The 20,175-nt window shown below is 31.4% G+C and overlaps 1 long non-coding RNA gene across 1 annotated transcript; it reads right to left on the minus strand.

Moving 5' to 3' along the window:
• Nucleotides 1-1,195: 1,195 nt before the first annotated feature.
• Nucleotides 1,196-11,731, minus strand: LOC142356384 (uncharacterized). The gene is made up of 3 exons (XR_012761411.1): nt 11,471-11,731; nt 10,321-10,575; nt 1,196-1,526 (listed from the first exon to the last, which is right to left on the minus strand). It is a non-coding gene; the product is annotated as an uncharacterized LOC142356384 (long non-coding RNA).
• Nucleotides 11,732-20,175: the final 8,444 nt, after the last annotated feature.

Raw genomic sequence — 20,175 nt, forward strand, 5'->3', positions numbered from 1 at the left:
TGTAAATTTAGGTGAATGTTTGTAAATTTTGCGATTCTTAGCGGTGGATTGTTTTTTATAGCGCTATAAGCGCATTCAACGCTATTCTTGCATCTTTTTTTGAAAAAGTTTTTGCGGGAACGTAATTTGTAAGTTTGCGATCCTTCCTTAGCCGTGAATTCTTTTTTTTCACCGCCTTCACCGCACTCAACGCTCAGAATTGTTATTCATGCAAGTTTTCACCACATTCGCGGAATTCTTACATTTTTTACACGGAATTCTTACGCTGAATCCTCGAGCTGGGTAACCTCAATAAAACATATACCATGAAACGACAAATTTCATTGTAATAATTTTACTGGTGCTTTAATTATTGTGTAATAATTTTCTCAATATTTTTAAGATTGGCAGAATTTTCAAGTTTAATATTTTTCGCAATTAATCTTTAGTTTTGCTGTATTTGTAACAATGAAGTTGTGTAAAGACTGTGAGCCGTGCAAAAAAAATCAATCGACCAATTTTATTTCAACTTGTTTTGTTAGCAAGTCCAATTATATGAAAAGACCACACCCAACCAACAATAGCAAATACATGACAATACTGCACCCAAAAAAAAAGATTTTTGCTTGAGGTTATGGAACATCAGGAAAATTTGACACATTGCAATTTTGCTTAACCCTATATGTAATTCGGGTTTCTGCTCAAACCAGAAGCGATGGTCGTCTACTAAAATGTCACGCTGGACTTTCACCCACCCAAAAAATGGAATGTTGAGTAAATGTGCAAATCATCATTCGAAAAATTAGCTATCTGTTTTTTTGCATCATATGGCAATATATCTGAAATGCAACTGGTGAATTTGCTTTAAAATTGAATTTTGGGATTTTTTAAGTCGCTCGGCGTTTTGAGTTATCTTTGAATCTGCTGAACTTGTTGCAGTGTTGTTTATTGTTGCCGAGTCGGAAAAATAAATCAACAATTTTATAACAATTGAGAAAGACAAGTGAACATACATTTGTCCTAACCATGCAGACCATTTCATTTAACCATCAAGATTGACCAAAAATTTCATTTAAAATTTGCTAGACACAAGGATATTATTTTGCTCGACTTTAGCTCAGTGCGTCTACCGGATCATTTTGGTCAACATATACCCTAAACCTTAAATTGGTCAACATTTACCCTAAACCTAAAATTGGTCAACATTTACCCTAAACATAAAATTGGTCAACATTTACCCTAAACCTAAAATTGGTCAACATTTACCCTAAACCTAAAATTGGTCAACATTTACCCTAAACCTAAAGTGTCTCTTTAAGATACAAAGCCTGGATTAAGGCAATGTTGTTGCCCGTAACATCATTTTGTTTTAGATTTTTTCGCTCAAATTTTATTTTACAGAATTCATCTTACTTGAATTTCTCGATTGTGAAGTTTATTGATTGAGCTCTCGTGCATTACTGATATCCAGATCTGATCTCGTGGTCTGGCATTTAGCCCAGAAGGGTTCTCTTTATACAGAGGAATGATTTTTGTGTGGCCAGGTCCTGAAATAAAAACGTTTGCTTTAAAATCAGCTTTAAAAAAGTTTAGATTGCTTCAATTTTTTCTTTTCTTATTTATAAAGCATTGCTTTTTCCAATCCATAGCGATAAAGTAGTGTTTTTTAAAAGCTCTGGCTTCTTCTTTTTTGGTGTTACCAACGTATATGGTGTCGAGCAAGAATTTTAAAAATTTGCCGATGTCATAATCTAACACCGTCAATTTTGCATTTTTGTCATCTATTAAGAATTTTGTGATACTTTGTTATCACAAAATACTTTCTAAAACAAGTAAGATAGAGGAAACAATTTATAATCACAAATTAGATTCTTCGATTTTGGCTTAAGAAAAAAAATCATTTGCCCTTTGTTGTCAACTAAGAATTTTTGGAAACATTAGTTGGAGGACCGCCCATTGCCACTTGTGTACAAGGTGCGCAAAATCTAGCTAACTTGATAAAAAGTACGCTCAACTGATGCTTTATGAACTGGAACATCTTAATCAAAACTTACAATTTTGTTCTAGATTTTTTATTGTTTAATAAGCTTTACAGATTAAATTTATACAATTTGGTAGGTTTTGCCATGTCATGGTTAGTCATCGCTGATTTTCGTGAAAAAATTTCAGCTTTATTTTTTTGAATTAAACATGTAAATATTTCTGATTATAACCCTAAGGTTAGATATACACACTCTTTCAAATGTTAAATAAATTAATCACAGTATCAGTATTGTTATTAATATAATAATATTAAAATTGTGGCTGTTCGTTTTCATTTGTTCCCATAGATAATCTGTTCGTTTAATCAAGCAATGATTTTCAAACTGGTACATACCATTAGAGCTTCTTGTAAAGTAACAATGCAAGATGTTGGCAGGGTAAACAGTGTTTTAGTATGTTTTTCATAAAAACTCTCAATGCTGGGTTTCTCGTCTTCCGTATGTTCTGTTAGAACAGAAGGAAATAGGATTTTTCAGCGAATTTATTTTTAGTGCAGTCAAATCTAATGATAACATTCTAATCTCAGGAGTTTCTAACGTACCTCTTGGAGAAAAAGAAAAAAGTAGAACTTAATTTAAATTTTTCATAGGAAACATCTATGAAACTAAATGAAATTTTACAATTTTTTAAAAATGTTTTTCATGCTTAAAAATTTAGAAAGTCGTTTTACATTGAAAGGATATAGTTGTTTACTGAATCTTGATATAATCATGATAAATCAAATGAATAATTCATTTTAGTCACTGTGGGTAGAAGCCAGCCTTGCTAACGGTTTCGTATTTTTATCAGCAAGCTTAAAGAATGAAAAAAAAACTGAACTTACCGAACCAAAGGAACATAACATACTGACAGTTATCTTACATTTGAAACCGAATCTACCGAATCTAAGAGCCAACTATACCAAAAAATTCTTACGTTTAAACTCAAACATTGCGACAGTTCTACGTTTTTAAAATTGGAACATGCCAACAAAACCGAAGAAAAACGTAGGTGATTCGCCCATTTGGTCTAACTAAACCCAAACATACCAACGGTTGTCTTACAATTACAAAAGACGTTTTCTGAACTAAGATTTCGTTATAAAGATTGCTCGCTGAAGGAACAAAATTTAATCAAGTTCGGTTGTGTAAATTCAATCGGATTAAAACTAAATGTTTTGAAATTTTCTAATTCAAACTAAAAATCTGTAATTTGATGGGACAATTTGTACTCTTATAGCCTGTTTTTACAATTATGCTGTCAATAAGTTTGCTGCATTTTCATTTCTATCTTTGGGAGCAATTGAAACCGAAATATTGAACTTGGGTTGCAATATAAAGCTGTAAACAAACGCATTTTTTTTATCATCTAAACAATTTTTTGAAAAATTTGAATGGAAATAGTGATTTTTTTTTCATTTATTCTCTTCTGTCATGTCTCTCAGACTTATGTTTTTGCACAAAATGAGATTTTTATGCTCACTTTGATGAAACTTTAATGGCCTCTATCTCATTTGATAATTATTGTTAGATCAAAATTTAAAAAATACTATACTCGTTCTTTATGGCTACTAGTATAAATCTCCAGATAAAAATACTAGTTTAATAAAAATACAAGATTTGGGTTCTAGTCTAAAAATGTAACAAAATCTAGGTCTCGGAGCATCTCATTTTTAAGCCACTTCAAAGATCTAATCACCACTTTAGAGGTCTCAGAGCATCTCATTTTTATCACCTTTTGAGATCTAATTTCATTAATAAATCTCGAGGGCTGTTGAAAATTTTGTAATACATTCAACTCTTAGAATCACAAAGTTCTTTGTTATGCTGGCCATGAATTCACAAATTCTGGTGCTAACTTCTTTTAGCAAACGAAGTTTTTCACAGAGACAGTTTGATGTATTGATGTTGTTCTCTTTTTTGGGGTCAGTACTATTTTGAAACTTTCTTAATTTCTGATGCTATAGAACTGTTCCAACTTTTTTCAGCTGTTTTTCTTTGACAGCAAAAATGAAAGTTCCAAAAAACTAATTATTTTTTGTTAATAATAAACGTTCCGAAGAAACTTACAGAAGCAATGAAACCATTTTTTATATCATCATTTAAATGTCTAGATGCTCTAGGGCAAAAACGTCTGAAACCAAGTTTCAACAACGTTAGATTTTTATTTATTGTTAAATCACTTAAATTTGGCTTCAAGGTTTAAAGATCAAACTCAACGAACTTTCTGAAAGTTTTGTGAGAAATGCACTGAATTTCCAGCGTATAATCTTCAAAAAAAATTTCAAAGAAACAGACTTCCTCAAGACTTTTTTTACATAGTTTTACATCTTCTTGTCAAAAAATTTGAATCTCAATTTCTTTTTACCATGTCCTCGCCGATCCAACTACGCATCTTGTGCTCGAAAGTCTGAGCATCTAATGACTTAGATCTGAGCATCTAATGCTCCAATATGTTCTTAATGACCACCCCAGCTTATTTTGAAAATTTATCTTGTATTATCTCGCAAAATTGTTGCAAGGAAAAATGATTTTAAAAACATCTTGCAAAAAAAGCTAATTTGATAAAAAGAAAAGGTTTTGCAACATAGACGGAACGTTAGCTGTAAGACTTTGCAAGACAAAAGTTTTTCTAGCAAGATTCTGGCAAGTTTGTTTCTGTCGAGCTGTGTTCTGATTGGTTGAGCTCTAGGCTCTAGCATTTATCTTCATTTGTCATAGAAAGCAATCAGAAGTGGGTTGCCCCAATTGAATAACACATAAATTGATCTGAACTTACAATATAATGAAACTTCAAAACTGCTTCAACTCAACAACCTTATACAAATTGGTTACAAATCTCCAGACTATATTCTAACCCATATCTAGGATTCATTGAAAAATAACAAACCATATCGCAAATTTTCTGGAGAATAAATTAAATTGTTTCTTCTATAATTACCAAAAAAATAAAATAATCAAAAGATTTTACTGTTTTTATTAATCAAAAATATTATATATGAATTTGGAATTAACTAATTTTTATTTGGAGTGGGTTTTTTAATTCATGTTCACATAGATGCTCACATATTTCATAGGCTTATTTCGTAAAATTTTTTAGTGTTCAGGTTTAGTTAAAAACATTTTTTCATTGAAAGTTATTGGAACCTATAATAGACATGCTGAAAATGAAGTCTCGAAAAATTTGCTGAAAAATTGTATTAAATATCAAGAAAAGAGCAAAACTCTATGTAGCAGTTGAGTTCAAAATCATTCCGTCCCATCCTGTTTTCGACTTCGCGAACAAAAGTAGCTGAAGTTTTATTTTATGATTTTGTTTGTTTTTTTTTCGGAACGTATCATGAAATGGAATCAACAATAGGCATTTTTAGGCTAATGTAAAAGTTGAATTTCCGTTAAGCGAAGCCGGACAGACATAAAATGAAATTTTTTACTGGATTTGTAATGCTTTTCGAACACTTTCTTTCGACTCATTGATAATTTTTATAAAAGTTGATTTAATCCTCCCTTTAGTGTAAAGTTCTAAATCTGAAGTTTGACTTTTGAATTTTTGACTTTTTCGAGTTTAGTTTTTCAATTGCTTTTCATCATTGAGACGAGCTATATTTGCTTAGGTCTACCCTAAAACAGCGCATTAATTTCATTTCTGCACCTGAATTGAGCTAAACCCGCTTGCAGAGAAAGTAGCTGCGACATACAGACACATTAAACAGATTGAGCATAAGTTTCATCCACTTTTTCAATATATTAAGATATTGACATCAATTAAGTCATGATATATGCGCGAGTAAAGGAAAAAGAAACGATTTCGTTAATTGCCTTAAAAACAGAATTATAGTAAATTACTCTAAAATAAAACATTATAATTGTTCCGACCCCTCTTGAGGGGGAAGGAACTATATATTCAAACGGGTTTTTTTTTCAGTCAATTTTGGCCGATCGATATATTCATCGTAGATAGTTGAGACTGGTATTATTAGAAAGTTTGTCCAGCGTAGAATTTGAAATTAAAAAGATTTTTTCAATTTTCGTTTTTTACAGGGAGTTATCGAGGTTTAAATTTTGAGAAAATAGTGTGAATTCCGGCGAGATTTTACTCACTTTTTCCGGAATTTTTGAAAAAAACTTCGCCAATTTTGCTAAAATTTGTTAATTTTTTTAAAAGTGTTGTTGATTTTCATTTGTAAAAACAAAAAAAAATCACAAGAATATTGTAGGCTATGTTTATTTTTTTGTCAAAAATTCCGGCTAAATATTTCAAAATTCAGACTTTTTCTTCAAAAACAGCACGAAATAAGTTTTTTAGTCCATTTTGATTAAATTTACAGGAATTACAGACCTAAGCACCACTAAATCAATTTTTGTAGACTCAAAAGGCGGCTTCTTTACTTCAAATTCCGTTGAGAGTGCTATATTTGCTTAGGTCTACCCTAAAACAGCGCATTAATTTCATTTCTGCACCCGATTTGAGCTAAACCCGCTTGCAGAGAAAGTAGCTGCGACATACAGACACATTAAACAGATTGAGCATAAGTTTCATCCATTTTTTCAAAATATTAAGATATTGACATCAATTAGGTCATGATATATGCGCGAGTAAAGGAAAAAGAAACGATTTCGTTAATTGCCTTAAAAACAGAATTATAGTAAATTACTCTAAAATAAAACATTATAATTGTTCCGACCCCTCTTGAGGGGGAAGGAACTATATATTCAAACGGGTTTTTTTTTCAGTCAATTTTGGCCGATCGATATATTCATCGTAGATAGTTGAGACTGGAATTATTAGAAAGTTTGTCCAGCGTAGAATATGAAATTAAAAAGATTTTTTCAATTTTCGTTTTTTACAGGGAGTTATCGAGGTTTAAATTTTGAGAAAAAAGTGTGAATTCCGGCGAGATTTTACTCACTTTTTCCGGAATTTTTGAAAAAAACTTCGCCAATTTTGCTAAAATTTGTTAATTTTTTTTAAAGTGTTGTTGATTTTCATTTGTAAAAACAAAAAAAAATCACAAGAATATTGTAGGCTATGTTTATTTTTTTGTCAAAAATTCCGGCTAAATATTTCAAAATTCAGACTTTTTCTTCAAAAACAGCACGAAATAAGTTTTTTAGTCCATTTTGATTAAATTTACAGGAATTACAGACCTAAGCACCACTAAATCAATTTTTGTAGACTCAAAAGGGGGCTTCTTTACTTCAAATTCCGTTGAGAGTGCTATATTTGCTCAGGTTTACCCTAAAACAGCGCATTAATTTCATTTCTGCACCCGAATTGAGCTAAACCCGCTTGCAGAGAAAGTAGCTGCGACATACAGACACATTAAACAGATTAAGCATAAGTTTCATCCACTTTTTCAATATATTAAGATATTGACATCAATTAGGTCATGATATATGCGCGAGTAAAGGAAAAAGAAACGATTTCGTTAATTGCCTTAAAAACAGAATTATAGTAAATTACTCTAAAATAAAACATTATAATTGTTCCGACCCCTCTTGAGGGGGAAGGAACTATATATTCAAACGGGTTTTTTTTCAGTCAATTTTGGCCGATCGATATATTCATCGTAGATAGTTGAGACTGGTATTATTAGAAAGTTTGTCCAGCGTAGAATATGAAATTAAAAAGATTTTTTCAATTTTCGTTTTTTACAGGGAGTTATCGAGGTTTAAATTTTGAGAAAATAGTGTGAATTCCGGCGAGATTTTACTCACTTTTTCCGGAATTTTTGAAAAAAACTTCGCCAATTTTGCTAAAATATGTTAATTTTTTTTAAAGTGTTGTTGATTTTCATTTGTAAAAACAAAAAAAAATCACAAGAATATTGTAGGCTATGTTTATTTTTTTGTCAAAAATTCCGGCTAAATATTTCAAAATTCAGACTTTTTCTTCAAAAACAGCACGAAATAAGTTTTTTAGTCCATTTTGATTAAATTTACAGGAATTACAGACCTAAGCACCACTAAATCAATTTTTGTAGACTCAAAAGGGGGCTTCTTTACTTCAAATTCCGTTGAGAGTGCTCTGTAATTAAAGGTTCGCCGTTTTTTGCTAAATTTGTTCGTTGATTAACAAAAACGCAGCATCTAATTTTGATTTTTTATCTCACAAAAAATCAATATATATAAACTTCGAAAAAATAAGTGTTCCTAATCAACAAACAACATTAGCGGGGCAAATTTTGGACCAATCTTGGACTGGTATAATCCAAAAATAATTCGGATTTTAAACAGTCGGCCTTTTTTATAAAAAAAAATTCGATCTTTTCTACAGTAATTAAAGAGCAGAACATTTCAAACCAAAGCTCACTAATGATAGATCCAATTAAGTTCCCAATAAGTTTCACATTATTGTATCTAGTTGATCACTTATAAACTTACGGTTGTTTTGACTTTCAATAATATTTGATTTTCAAGTAAATATTGACTTATTGAACTTTGCTCTATTTTTCTCTTTATTTGGTCAACTTGTAGCTTATTGTCAGCAAAAAAATGTTCTTCTCATTCTGTTGAAATCAAATTCAACCTTTATTGCGGTTTCACGCCTTAAGTTGTGGTTAATGGCTTTGATACATCTAGATTTCATATTTTCTTAAATTTTAGGTATTTGCCAATTTTTCACGTTTTCTAGTTTTGTCACATAATCACGTTATTGACAGTTCATATATCACATCATTGGCTTTCAAAATAAGACACAATTGGTATTATTAAAATGCTTGAAGATAAAGATTATGATTTTAACGGCTTCGACACTACTTTCTCGAAAAATTTAATTGATTTTTTTAAATTGTCTTTAACTGCCGTTTTTACTTTGTCCTTTTAGTCGTATGAAATTTTACTCTACAATAGCCCGGGTTCATTGCCTTTCTATGAAGGATTAGACGAGACGATATTTTGATTTTAGTAGATTGCTGATAGCTTTCATGACTCTGAAAGCAATTGTTTTCCAAATAAAAAAAACACTTTTTAAATTCGCAATTTTGTTCCTCTTATTGTCTGTTGTTATCTAGTCTCGTTAACTACTGGCCAATTATGACATTATTGTTGTCAAAAGAAGGTTTCAAAAAAGGATTAGTGTCACACAATCTAATGTTTTTAAAAAATTCGTTGACTTTACTGGCTTCGACACGAAAAAATAAGTAAATTAATTTTTGATTTTTGTCATGTTTGACGTTCTTTTTGTAGACATAAGACATATTCTGGATAAATGCAATTCTCATGGGCTTCTCTTAGACGAATATACGAACCTTATTAATTTTTGTATTCTGTAATTAATGGCGTTCATGTCTTTGGAAATAATTTTTTTCGAAAAAAAATTAAAATCTTATTTATTTTCGCATTTTGTTTTCCATTTTTGTCTACTTGTTACCTAGCTTCATCAATAAGAGGTCACATAATACATTATTGGTGGTTGCAGAAAGTTCAATTGAACACATTTTGACGGCCATAGTATGGCTTTACTGTTTCAAAAGCGTTTTCTGCCAAGTTTTATTTGATTTTTTGTTTGTTGTCTATATGCTCTTTTTTTAACCGCGTAGAAAATTGAATACCGGCAGCTCCTAATTCCTTTTATGATCGCATTGGTAATCGTACACCTCTGGGATTTTTTGCTTGATTTCTAATGGTTTTCATTATTTCGAAAATAATTGTTTTAAAAAAAATAAGCGAATTCTTCAACTTTACTCTTCTTGTTCTTTATTGTCTAATTGTTACCAAGCCTTTTTATTGACTACTTCCCTATCTTTCCTGATGAATTACAAGTTATTTTGTTTAATATCAGTTTTATCTGACGGTATTTTGACTTTGTTATTAAGTTTTGTTTTTTAAAACGAAAATGAAGTTTTTGATGTAATTAATTTTTGTTGTTGCTGTTGTTTGATTTTGCTGTTCGTCTTGACTCGCTTTCTTAATATTTGCACATCTCATCAATCTAATGCGCCATTTTTACTCCACCACAGTTATTTGCTTCGGAGACTTTCTTTTCGTTCATACACCATTTTTTTTTTAAAAATACTTGAATTTTTGGGTTTTTCTATGTTCCTCATTTGGTAGACAATCAAATCAAAATTGTGGATGAGCGGGGTCGGAACCTTATGTGCGATTGCACATTACCGAATCGCCTTGTTGGTGTTTTACATTACAATGCCATTGTCTAAAAATTCAAAAAATTGTCCCAATATTAATTTAGATCTATTGTAATGCCCACTTTTTCTTAGCGTGCTAATTTCAATGTGGAAAATGGGCTGAATTTTTTAAATTAAAGTTACAGAAGCGCTGAAGGCTGAGAAAAATTACTGAGAAAACAGAAATTACTTACCAAAAGCCAGAATAGCTGAGAAATTAACAATTGAGCCATAAGGTAATCCCTTGTTCGAATTAGAATGAATAAAACAATCAAAAGGAATTTCACATTTCTCCCTAACGTTATAAGGTAACTGTAAATTAGTTCTTGTATTGCTACCATATGAAAATACTAAAATTGAGAAATTGTCAATTTTCTGAGATGAGAAGGAAAACGAATTATCGGCGCGCAACAAATAAGTACCGTTGGCAGCAAATAAAACGTAAGGAGCTGTTACAAAATGTTCAATATCAAACAGATTTTCTACAAAATCAATAGAGATGTTCATTTACTGTTCTAAAACATTGAACGATATGAAGTGCAAAATTGGTGTTTTTTTTAATAAAAATTAACTTAATTCCAATCTTGTGTCAAAATTAATTTTGATAACAACTTAATTTGATTCCAATCTTGTGTCAAATTAATTTTGACAAAAAATTAATTTGATTCTAATCTTGTTTCCCATCATAGTTTCCCAACGTTGTAATTTTTTTTGGAGTGTTTGCTCAATTTTGGGAAGTTGTTATGTTAATGTCGGAACCATTACGAGGGCATTGTCCGAAAAAGTCGAGTATACTTATAACTACAATAGAGTAGTTGACAAATACAGTAGTTGACGTGTTGATATTTTTGCTCACCTATTTTTTCTAGATACAACAAAGTAGCCGTTTACCTTGTTTCATTTAACAATGTGATTAATCCTATACTACAGATAACACAGTTGTCATGCTCTGCATCATTTAGATCTGCAACTCCGCGAACTTTTTTCAACGATCTTTTTTGTTTGTAAAAAAGTCTCCTGGGTGGGTGGGGGGTTCCAATCATTGCTTCGTTATGAAAAATTGCGACCATTCAGTTCTGAATCTCCTAAAATTCACTAAACTCACGGCAGAAAAAATTAAGTAACACCTTTCAGTTGAAATAGGGCAAAAATTCACTGCTTTTTATATTTTTGGGTGACTTTTTTGACCAGAAAAACTATTTTAAAAAATTTTAGGTACTTTGTTTTACTTCCTTGAAGTATTCCTTTATTTTATTGAGCAACCTAATTTTAGCCTGTTCAACATAGGTTGACATCAACCAGCTAAAGCTGAATAAGATTTTTGTATTGAACATATTGTTTCACTAGTATAGCGCCAATTTGCAGTGACACAGCAAAAAATTACCACAACAAATGTAAACAAACCAAAACTTTTGGAGCCCCGCACTCGCCAAAAATTGCTTCTATTAATTTCAGTCATCTCTTATAAAAAAAAACTAAGTGATTATTAAACAACTTTCTGAAGTATCAATAATGAATTCAAAGTGATGCATGCATTAGTTGTGTCAATTATTGTTACTGAAAGTTATTAGCAAGTTTTTTAAAAGTTAATACAATTGTATGGTCTGAAACGCTTTTTATTGCCTAAGTCTACACACCACTACTAAAGTTATATAGTAAGCAAAACTGCTTATAACTAATATGCTTTTTTGCAGTTCTGCTTTGTTAGATATATAAGAATAGTTTGGTAAGTTGTAATTCTTTTGAGACGTTGTAAGTTGAAAAGTTGATATGTATAAAACAACGATAAAACATGTAGTATAAACAATTCTTTTGCTCAATAATACGCGTAGCATTATTGCAGCATGTTTAAAATAATAAACAGTATGATAAACAGACCAAAAATTCAGCCAACCTACAAAATTCGACATATATGTGAAAACACGAAAGAAAAAGTAAGTCTTACTGAGTGCCCTGAAGGAAGGTTTAAAAAGATGAAATTGAATTAAAAACAATACAGGGAGTCTCAAGAAATAACTGAAGAGGACAGATTTGAAACACACCATGCCTCACTCAAAAAAGTAGGTTGTCACATTACCTGTAATATCAGTAAAATCATTTATGATTCCTCGAGAAGAAAAACCACGACGATACTGATATGGTTACTGAGAACTAAAAAAAACTTCTTTTTCTGCCTAAAGAGAATCGTGCTTAATAAAAAAGTGACATGATCAGAATATGTACAGAGTAAAAATACAGACTGAGAATTACTCTGATTCAGCGCTGAGTTACTATGCTACTATGATCCGTGCACAATCATATACTGCTATGCTATCAGAAAAAAATATTGATTTTCACAAACGAAGAAAATGTACCAATTACAACATTTTTACTGTTTACAAGATTCAGCATTCAGCTGAGCTAACGCTTGCGAAAACCAATAATTTTTTCTGATAGCATAGCAGTGTATGATTGTCCACGGATCATAGTAGCATAGTAACTCAGCGTTGAATCATAGTATTTATCTGACTGTATTTTTACTATGAACATTTTCATATCATGTCACTTTTTACGTAAAACATTTCTTAAAACGTGGAAAAAGGCAAGCGTAAGGCAAAATTTCAATGCATCAGAGAAAATGTTGGTTATTACAATGAGGAAAATCTTTTATAAAGAAAAACGATTCGGAGAAAGAAATATCAAAATTCTTCTCAAAAAAACTAAAAATTGAGATTATTAATCAGACTCAGATTCAATGAGGTTACCAATAATTACGCTTAGATTGTTTTTACATAACCTTGAAATTTTGTTTTGGCTTATTTTAATGACATTGACGAAGCTTTTTATCAAAAACAACGAGCGAATTGCGATTGCTACTTGTTCCAAATCTTTCTGTTACTGATCATCAGAAATAAATTCTTTCTTTGCTTTTGATGGTCACTCTAATAATTTTATTACAAAGTTTTCATTCAACTCTTTTGAAATCTTCTGGTCTGAAATTGTTCGACATTTTCACCAAATTCAATTGTTCATTTTTTCTGAAGATCAAGCTTTAATCCGAATGACTATATTGGTCTCCACAACACAGTTAGTGAAGCGAACTGTTAGATTAAATTTAATAGGTTGACTCTTAAAATCCTCTTTCAAAGCAAAATGAGTTACAGTTTCTGAAGAAAAAAATATCTCGTGGCAATTTAATTTTTGTCAACTGTTATTTCGCTTCATTCATTTTTACTACGTGATTTTATCACAAAAAGTGTGAAGAAATGATAGGGTATTCTAGAGATGAATATTCGAAATATTGTTAATTTTTAGCGAGGAGTTAACGGTTTTCCGGAATTTGATAATTTTTCTGCTATGAAATGCTTTTGAACTTCGTTATTATTATTATCCTTTTTACTGCTTTGATTTACGCTAATAAGGGTTGATAACAGAGTATTAAACTATGCAAAAATAGAGGAGGAGAAGTCCAGTATTTAACAAAAATTGACAGAGCCCTTACTACTTTTGAAGCAACAACGAGCAAAGCTGGTGTTAAAAATGATAATCTTGCAGAATTCTGCCAGAATTCGATTTATCTGGCGGAATCTGTCAGAAAATTGATTATCTCGAAGAATGTGCCAGAAAAATGACTATCTTGCAAGATTCTGACAGAAAAATGGTTGTCTTGCAAGATTCTGAAAAAAGAGAAAGAGTTAGAGCTGCTTTATAAATGGTTAATAATAGCAAATTTGCTCAATTTTTTCTCAGAAAAACTATTTTCAGTACAGTTGTCGTGTCAATCAGATTAAAGAGCACGAAATTTTTTTTAAAAAATATTTAACAGTGCTCGATAAGAAGTTGCTTGACATTGTTTACTGAGTTACATTTTCAAAAAATTTATTTGTTTATATTCCACGTAAATGAAATATTTATTGCGCCTCAATAAAAAACAAACAATTACAACAAAAATATTTACTTATATCCTCACAAAAATGGTTATTTTGCAGTAATCCGGCCAAAAATGGTTATCTTGAAGGAATCTGACAAAAAATGGTTATCTTGTAAGAATCTGCCAGAAACTGCCAGATTCCTACAAAATAACCATCCATTCTCGACTAGGGTCGTTTTGAATATTGGCTGATCGTTTTCTTGTGTGCTCCCCAGTACGTTATGGTCCCGCCAGTTACAGAGCACGTGCCATTACATAGTAAATCACTATGTAAAAATATGGCACGTGCGTATGGGGGGTGCAAATTATATGCAACCACTAAGCTGGGGGGGGGGGGGGGGGACAAACGGATAAGATCTAAGATCCCAACTGGCTAAGAGTCACACCAGATCTCAATCACATGAATTGACCTGTAGATCGAATGCACTGCATTGACTATTCCAAGGACAGAACAAACTTCAAGTAGAATAACATATTCTAATGTCAATAACTCTTATCACAATGTGTATCAGAATATTTGCGAACCAACAGAATATTTGCAAATGACAGCTATATCGCTCAAAAACGCGGCAACTATACGGCACCAGATTGAGAATGGCGGAATTGGTCTGCGAAGAGTTTTTTTCGAATTTCTAAAAATTATTTCTTTCCGGCCTCACAACTTTTTGTGCATTAGAAAACACACTGAGAATTTTTTGAGCAGAGGAGCAGTAAAAATTAGCTGCTTCACAAATATATCTTTCAATACGATTTTACATTTCTGATTTGAAAAGATACGCGTGTGTTTTAAAGGTTTAAAAAATGGCGTCTGAGGAAAGAAGAGCTTTATGAGGAGAGGCTCTTTCCCCATAATTGTTGGAATAGTTTGAGGCCTATATGCGTTCATTTCACTTTGGTAAATTTCCAGACTTGAAGCTGCGATCGAAGATCATATAACGAAAGTTAGAAATTTTGCTACACTTGAACAACAACGCGATAAAGCAAAGAACGAATCAAAAAATGATTTAGAATAATTCATTGCTAAAAAGTCAATTCTCTGCAATTACTTAATACTGATGTACTTGGACAGGGTATGTGTCAAGCGGGTGCGTGCATAAAAAACTTTTGAGAAACCTAAATTACCCAAATTAATTGCAAAATTAAATAATCTAGGAAGATGAATGAAACTATTGCGGAACCTTACGAGAGCAGAAGATGTGCAGAAGAAAATAACTTGAAAAAATATTTAGGTTAATTTATCGATTTCTTGAGGTTTGTGTAGCTTTTGGAGGAATATAATTATCGCACTACTCATGTTATGCTCATTAAAGATGAAAATGGCGATTAAGCGCGATCTGAGAGTCTTTGAATCACGCGTACCGTGTTGAGGAATTTCGTTTTTTACTAGTAAGAAATCGTAGTTTTTCAATTGTTTTCTTTAGACAAAAACGATAAAAAGCCCTTACGTGTTAATCGTCGTTTTCGTCCTTTTTTCGTCGTTTTACACTTAGGAACTATTGTTCTTTCGTCGTTTTTTTGTACGAAATTATCGTTTTTCGTTGTTACTTTTTATATTATTGAGAATTTGAGACTCTTTAACCACAAAGAAAACATAATCAGTATCAAGCAAAAAATATTCATTTGACAGAAATTGGGGAATATAGCCACTGATTGATGATAACAAACAACGAAAATAGAACAAACAAAAACTCAGCCGATAAAAAGACTAAAATGTGTTGACAATTGGCATATGTCAAAGTTTGGTAAGAATCAGAATGAGCGAGGTAGTCAAAATGGAAGAAAAAATCAGAAAATGTAACCAAAACCTGCTTCATCATGACAGGAGGGATAAGACTGAAACAAGGGAATCAGATTGGAGAAATTTGGATTAATGTTAAAATCGGGAACAACTAACCACGAGCTACTTATTGGAAATTTAATATCTGACGTAGCTAAAATGTAATCTGACAATGTAAAAAAAACTAATTGAAATAAAAATTTAATTGCCGGAAAGAAGGAATTGAAACTAAAAATGGATCAAAATGAACTAAAAAATTAGATTGCCCCACTATCTGTAACAAATAAAATCACAGACCCAATGGCATAGCCTTGTAGATCAATGAGGAATTGATAAGAAGTATTGAACGGTCGCCATCATTTCGTCAAGTAAGATGAAGAACTTTATTTTCCGTGAAACAAGAAATAAGAGCGCCAATCCAAGCAACGTACTGTAAGCAATCGAAATTGAGTCAGTAAAAGGTTTGAGCTGTTCAGCATGGGTCACTGCAAACGACAGATTTCTATCCAAGGAAAACAGATAGAACACGGCTGGGAGAAAATTGTCCTGGTTCAGCGGATATTAGCAAAATGTATTTTGTCATGGGTATTCCGGGCAAAAAAAATTATTTAACGACAATAATTTGCAGAAAGTAAATATTAACAAGTGTACTATAAAAGACTAAAAATGGCATCAAAAATGAGGTCCAGAGTTGGGATTCACCTGTAGGACATCGTTGAAGACAGAACCAAACACAGCTCTTTTAATCAATTCAGTATTCATTCGTTATTACATTTAAATATTTTGCGAAATTTAGCTGATGCATACAAAGACAGCCAATCTAAATTCTGAAACAGACAAAAAAAACAACATGCGTCAGCGTAGAGGCTGTGAGAAACATGATAAACATAGAAATCAATCTGTCTGCAAACTAACGAAAAATTTATATCCATTGAAACAATCTGGTATGAAATTTACTTGACCGCAGTAAGTATGTTTAAAGTCTTAGCGGTAAAATCGTCTACGCAGATTATTGACTTTTATCAAAAATGTCAAAGATGGTATAGAAGGTGTCGTATATCTTTGGTAGATGTCATGATTAGTTTACTGTCTAAACAAGTGATTGAGAATGAAATTAAGATTTTGTTGGGTATGGAGGAAAAAATTGAGAATTGTTCAGACATTTTGACATTTGGAGAAGTTAAGTAACTTGGTTTTCCTGTCGAAATTGGTTTGAAGCTTTGCGATTAATATTCACCTATAATAGACAGTGCTGAGCATCAGTCCTTGGACTCATTCGATTACAGAGCCAATTTTAGACAACTTTTTAGCCTTAGCATTTAGATTTCATATTTCTCAGGTAGCTAATATACTCAGCAAATTTCTAAAATATCTAGCTAAGTGACTCAGAGTCAGAAATAAGTTGTCAAAAGCTGTCATAAAATGAACCTATACGGATGGGACATATTAGGATTATAGGCAATACGGGAGTACCAAAAGATAATATTGCAAACTAGATATCAGCGCGAAATCATTTGCTTGGTCCAGTACATTGCAAAAGTTTAATTTATTTCTACCTTCATGGCTAAGGCGGAATTTAATGCAACATAAGAAGTGAGCAGAGATGAAAAAAGTAAAATTTGAACAATTATTTCATGGTTTATGTTGAATCAGGTTTTTATTGTTACAAGGAGACTCGTTAAAGTGCGTTCGCACATGACGTTCCAACCCCAGCTTATCTACATTTTTTACTTAATTGTCAAACAAATAAAGAGATAACAAAAATACTTGTATGAGTTTTTTAAAAAAATGATTAAAAAAAACATAACTACTAATTGAATTACATAATGCCATGCCTCACTACAGCGCTCACGAGATCTACCATTAAAAAGACTATGAGAAAAAAAAACAAACAAAAAATAAGCAAAATCAAAAATTTCACGGCAGAACCTCAATATCTAAATTTGAAAGCACTTTATAACAACGTCAAAATGCAATCAGATAAAACCTTAACTACACAAATTTACTTCTTCCCAAATATACAATAGATGAAAAATTTTCTTAACGAGTCTAGGTAACAAGTCGACGAAGAGAACAAAAAAAGGGGCGAAAATCAAAAACCAATCAAAATTTTTTAAATTAAAAAATTTCAAAAGTCTTAAAAATCATTAGCTTATAACAATATAATTCTTGATATATTTACTAAAGAGTCATTATGAAAATAATGGGACCTGTTTTTGGTTTGACTAAGCCATAGGAACGGAATAAAGATGCAGAAAAACTCAAAAAATTACAAACAATTTGCGAAAACACAAAATTTTGAAGCCAGGAAAATCATTAGCCGTTATCTGAACATAATGTATTTTTATTCCATTTTTTCACACTAATTCAGCTGCAATTATACTGAAAGAACAAATAAGTTTGTCTGAGCCAAATATGAAAACCATTGGGATCTGTTATTACCCGAACATGCTAAATGAAGAGAAAAAGCAACCAAAAAACACCACTCACAAAACTTTTATGAAATCTCATATTGTCAAACAAACAACACATCAGGTACAACATAATATCATTAGACAAGGGAATTTTTGAAATTCAATGAATTGGGTGGGAATTCTCAATGGTGAGAATAAGTGATGAGGAAGTCAATAAAAGAACAACAAAAATTGAAAAGTTCGAAAAATCTTCGAAAATGTATTATATCATAAACTTTAAGACTATTAAATGTAAACTCACTGCTTCGGGTAACATCATTTAAGCAATCCTCGATAACAAGCTCATGAGAACGGTCAGCATTTTACGGCTACCTAAAAAATGGCAACAACTTCAAACTTGAAAAAAATAATTGAGAGGGAAAAAAGTCGAAGCAACTAGAAAATGAACTTTTCAAAAAAACATTTCTATTATCACTTGATTTTTAACAGCCATAGGATCTTTCCTTTTTTAACAAAATGACTTCAACAAATATGAACAAATATCATCAAACATGAACAAAAACATTAAAACAACGAAGTTTTTCAAAAAAACCCGTAGCATCAACGACATTTAATTCAATAGCTTTCAACGGAAGCCAATATATACGCTAAGTTGTTCCTCGATTAGAAAACAAGGATGTTTTTCATTCATAAAACGACAAGTCATCAGTAACACAATACAATAAGTTATTGACTATGAAAACAACCAAAAATACAGGCAAAATAAAAAAAAATCAGAAGATAAGTGCGAGAAGAAAGTGCCGAAGTCATTCAAACCATAAGCTTTTCTCTGAAATTTTTATCAATCAACCATTGAATGTCTTGTCTAATCCAGTGTAAACAATAGGATATTGTAATAAGATATCGAAAAAGAACGAAAAATCCAAAAAATCATCCAAAAATTGAAAAGATTCTGAAATTTCGCGCATCGAAGTCCATAAACCAGTAGTTAGAAGAAATCACCGCTAATTGGATATATTTTTGATTGAATAGAAAAAAAACGTCTTGTCATTACTGAGATTGACTTACAGATCAAGAAAAAAAATTATTATTGATTAATGTTGAAAAGAGTCTGAGCATTTAGATTTTATATTTCTCAGGTAGCTAATATACTCAGCAAATTTCTAAAATATCTAGCTAAGTGACTCAGAGTCAGAGGAAAGTTGCCAGAAGCTGTCATAAAATGAACCTAAACGGATGGCACATATATTATAGGCAGTAGGGGAGTACCAAAAGATAATATTGCATACTAGATATCAACGCAAAATCATTTGCTTGGTCCATTATTTTGCAAAAGTTTAAATTATTTCTACCTTAATGGCTAAGGCGGAATTTAATGCAACATAAGAAGTGAGCAGAGATGAAAAAAAAACAACTATTTCATGTTTTATGTTGAATCAGGTTTTTGTTGTTACAAGGAGGCTTGTTATCGTGCATTCGCACATGACGTTCCGACCCCAGCTCATCTACATTCTTGACTTAATTGTCAACCAAATGAAGAGATAACAAAAATGGTTGTTTGAGTTTTGAAAAAACGTTAAAAACCTAACTACTAATTGAATTACATAATGCCATGCCTCACTACAGCGCAAAAGATATCCAACATTAAAAAGAGTATGAGAAAAAAAACAAACAAAAAATAAGCAAAAACAAAAATTTCACTGCAAAACCTCAATATCTAAATTTGAAAGCACTTTGTAACAGCGTCAAAATGCAATCAGATAAAACCTTAACTACACAAATTTACTTCTTCCCAACTATAAAGCAGATGAAAAATTTTCTTAACGAGTCTAGGTAACATGTCGACAAAGAGAACAAAAAAAAGGGGCGAAAATCAAAAATCAATACAAATTTTTTAAATTAAAAAATTTCAAAAGTCTTAAAAATCATTAGCTTATAACAAAATAAT

Source organism: Convolutriloba macropyga, unplaced genomic scaffold (genome assembly GCF_964194025.1).
Source record: "Convolutriloba macropyga unplaced genomic scaffold, txConMacr16.3 SCAFFOLD_657, whole genome shotgun sequence".
NCBI classification, from domain to species: Eukaryota; Metazoa; Xenacoelomorpha; order Acoela; family Convolutidae; genus Convolutriloba; species Convolutriloba macropyga.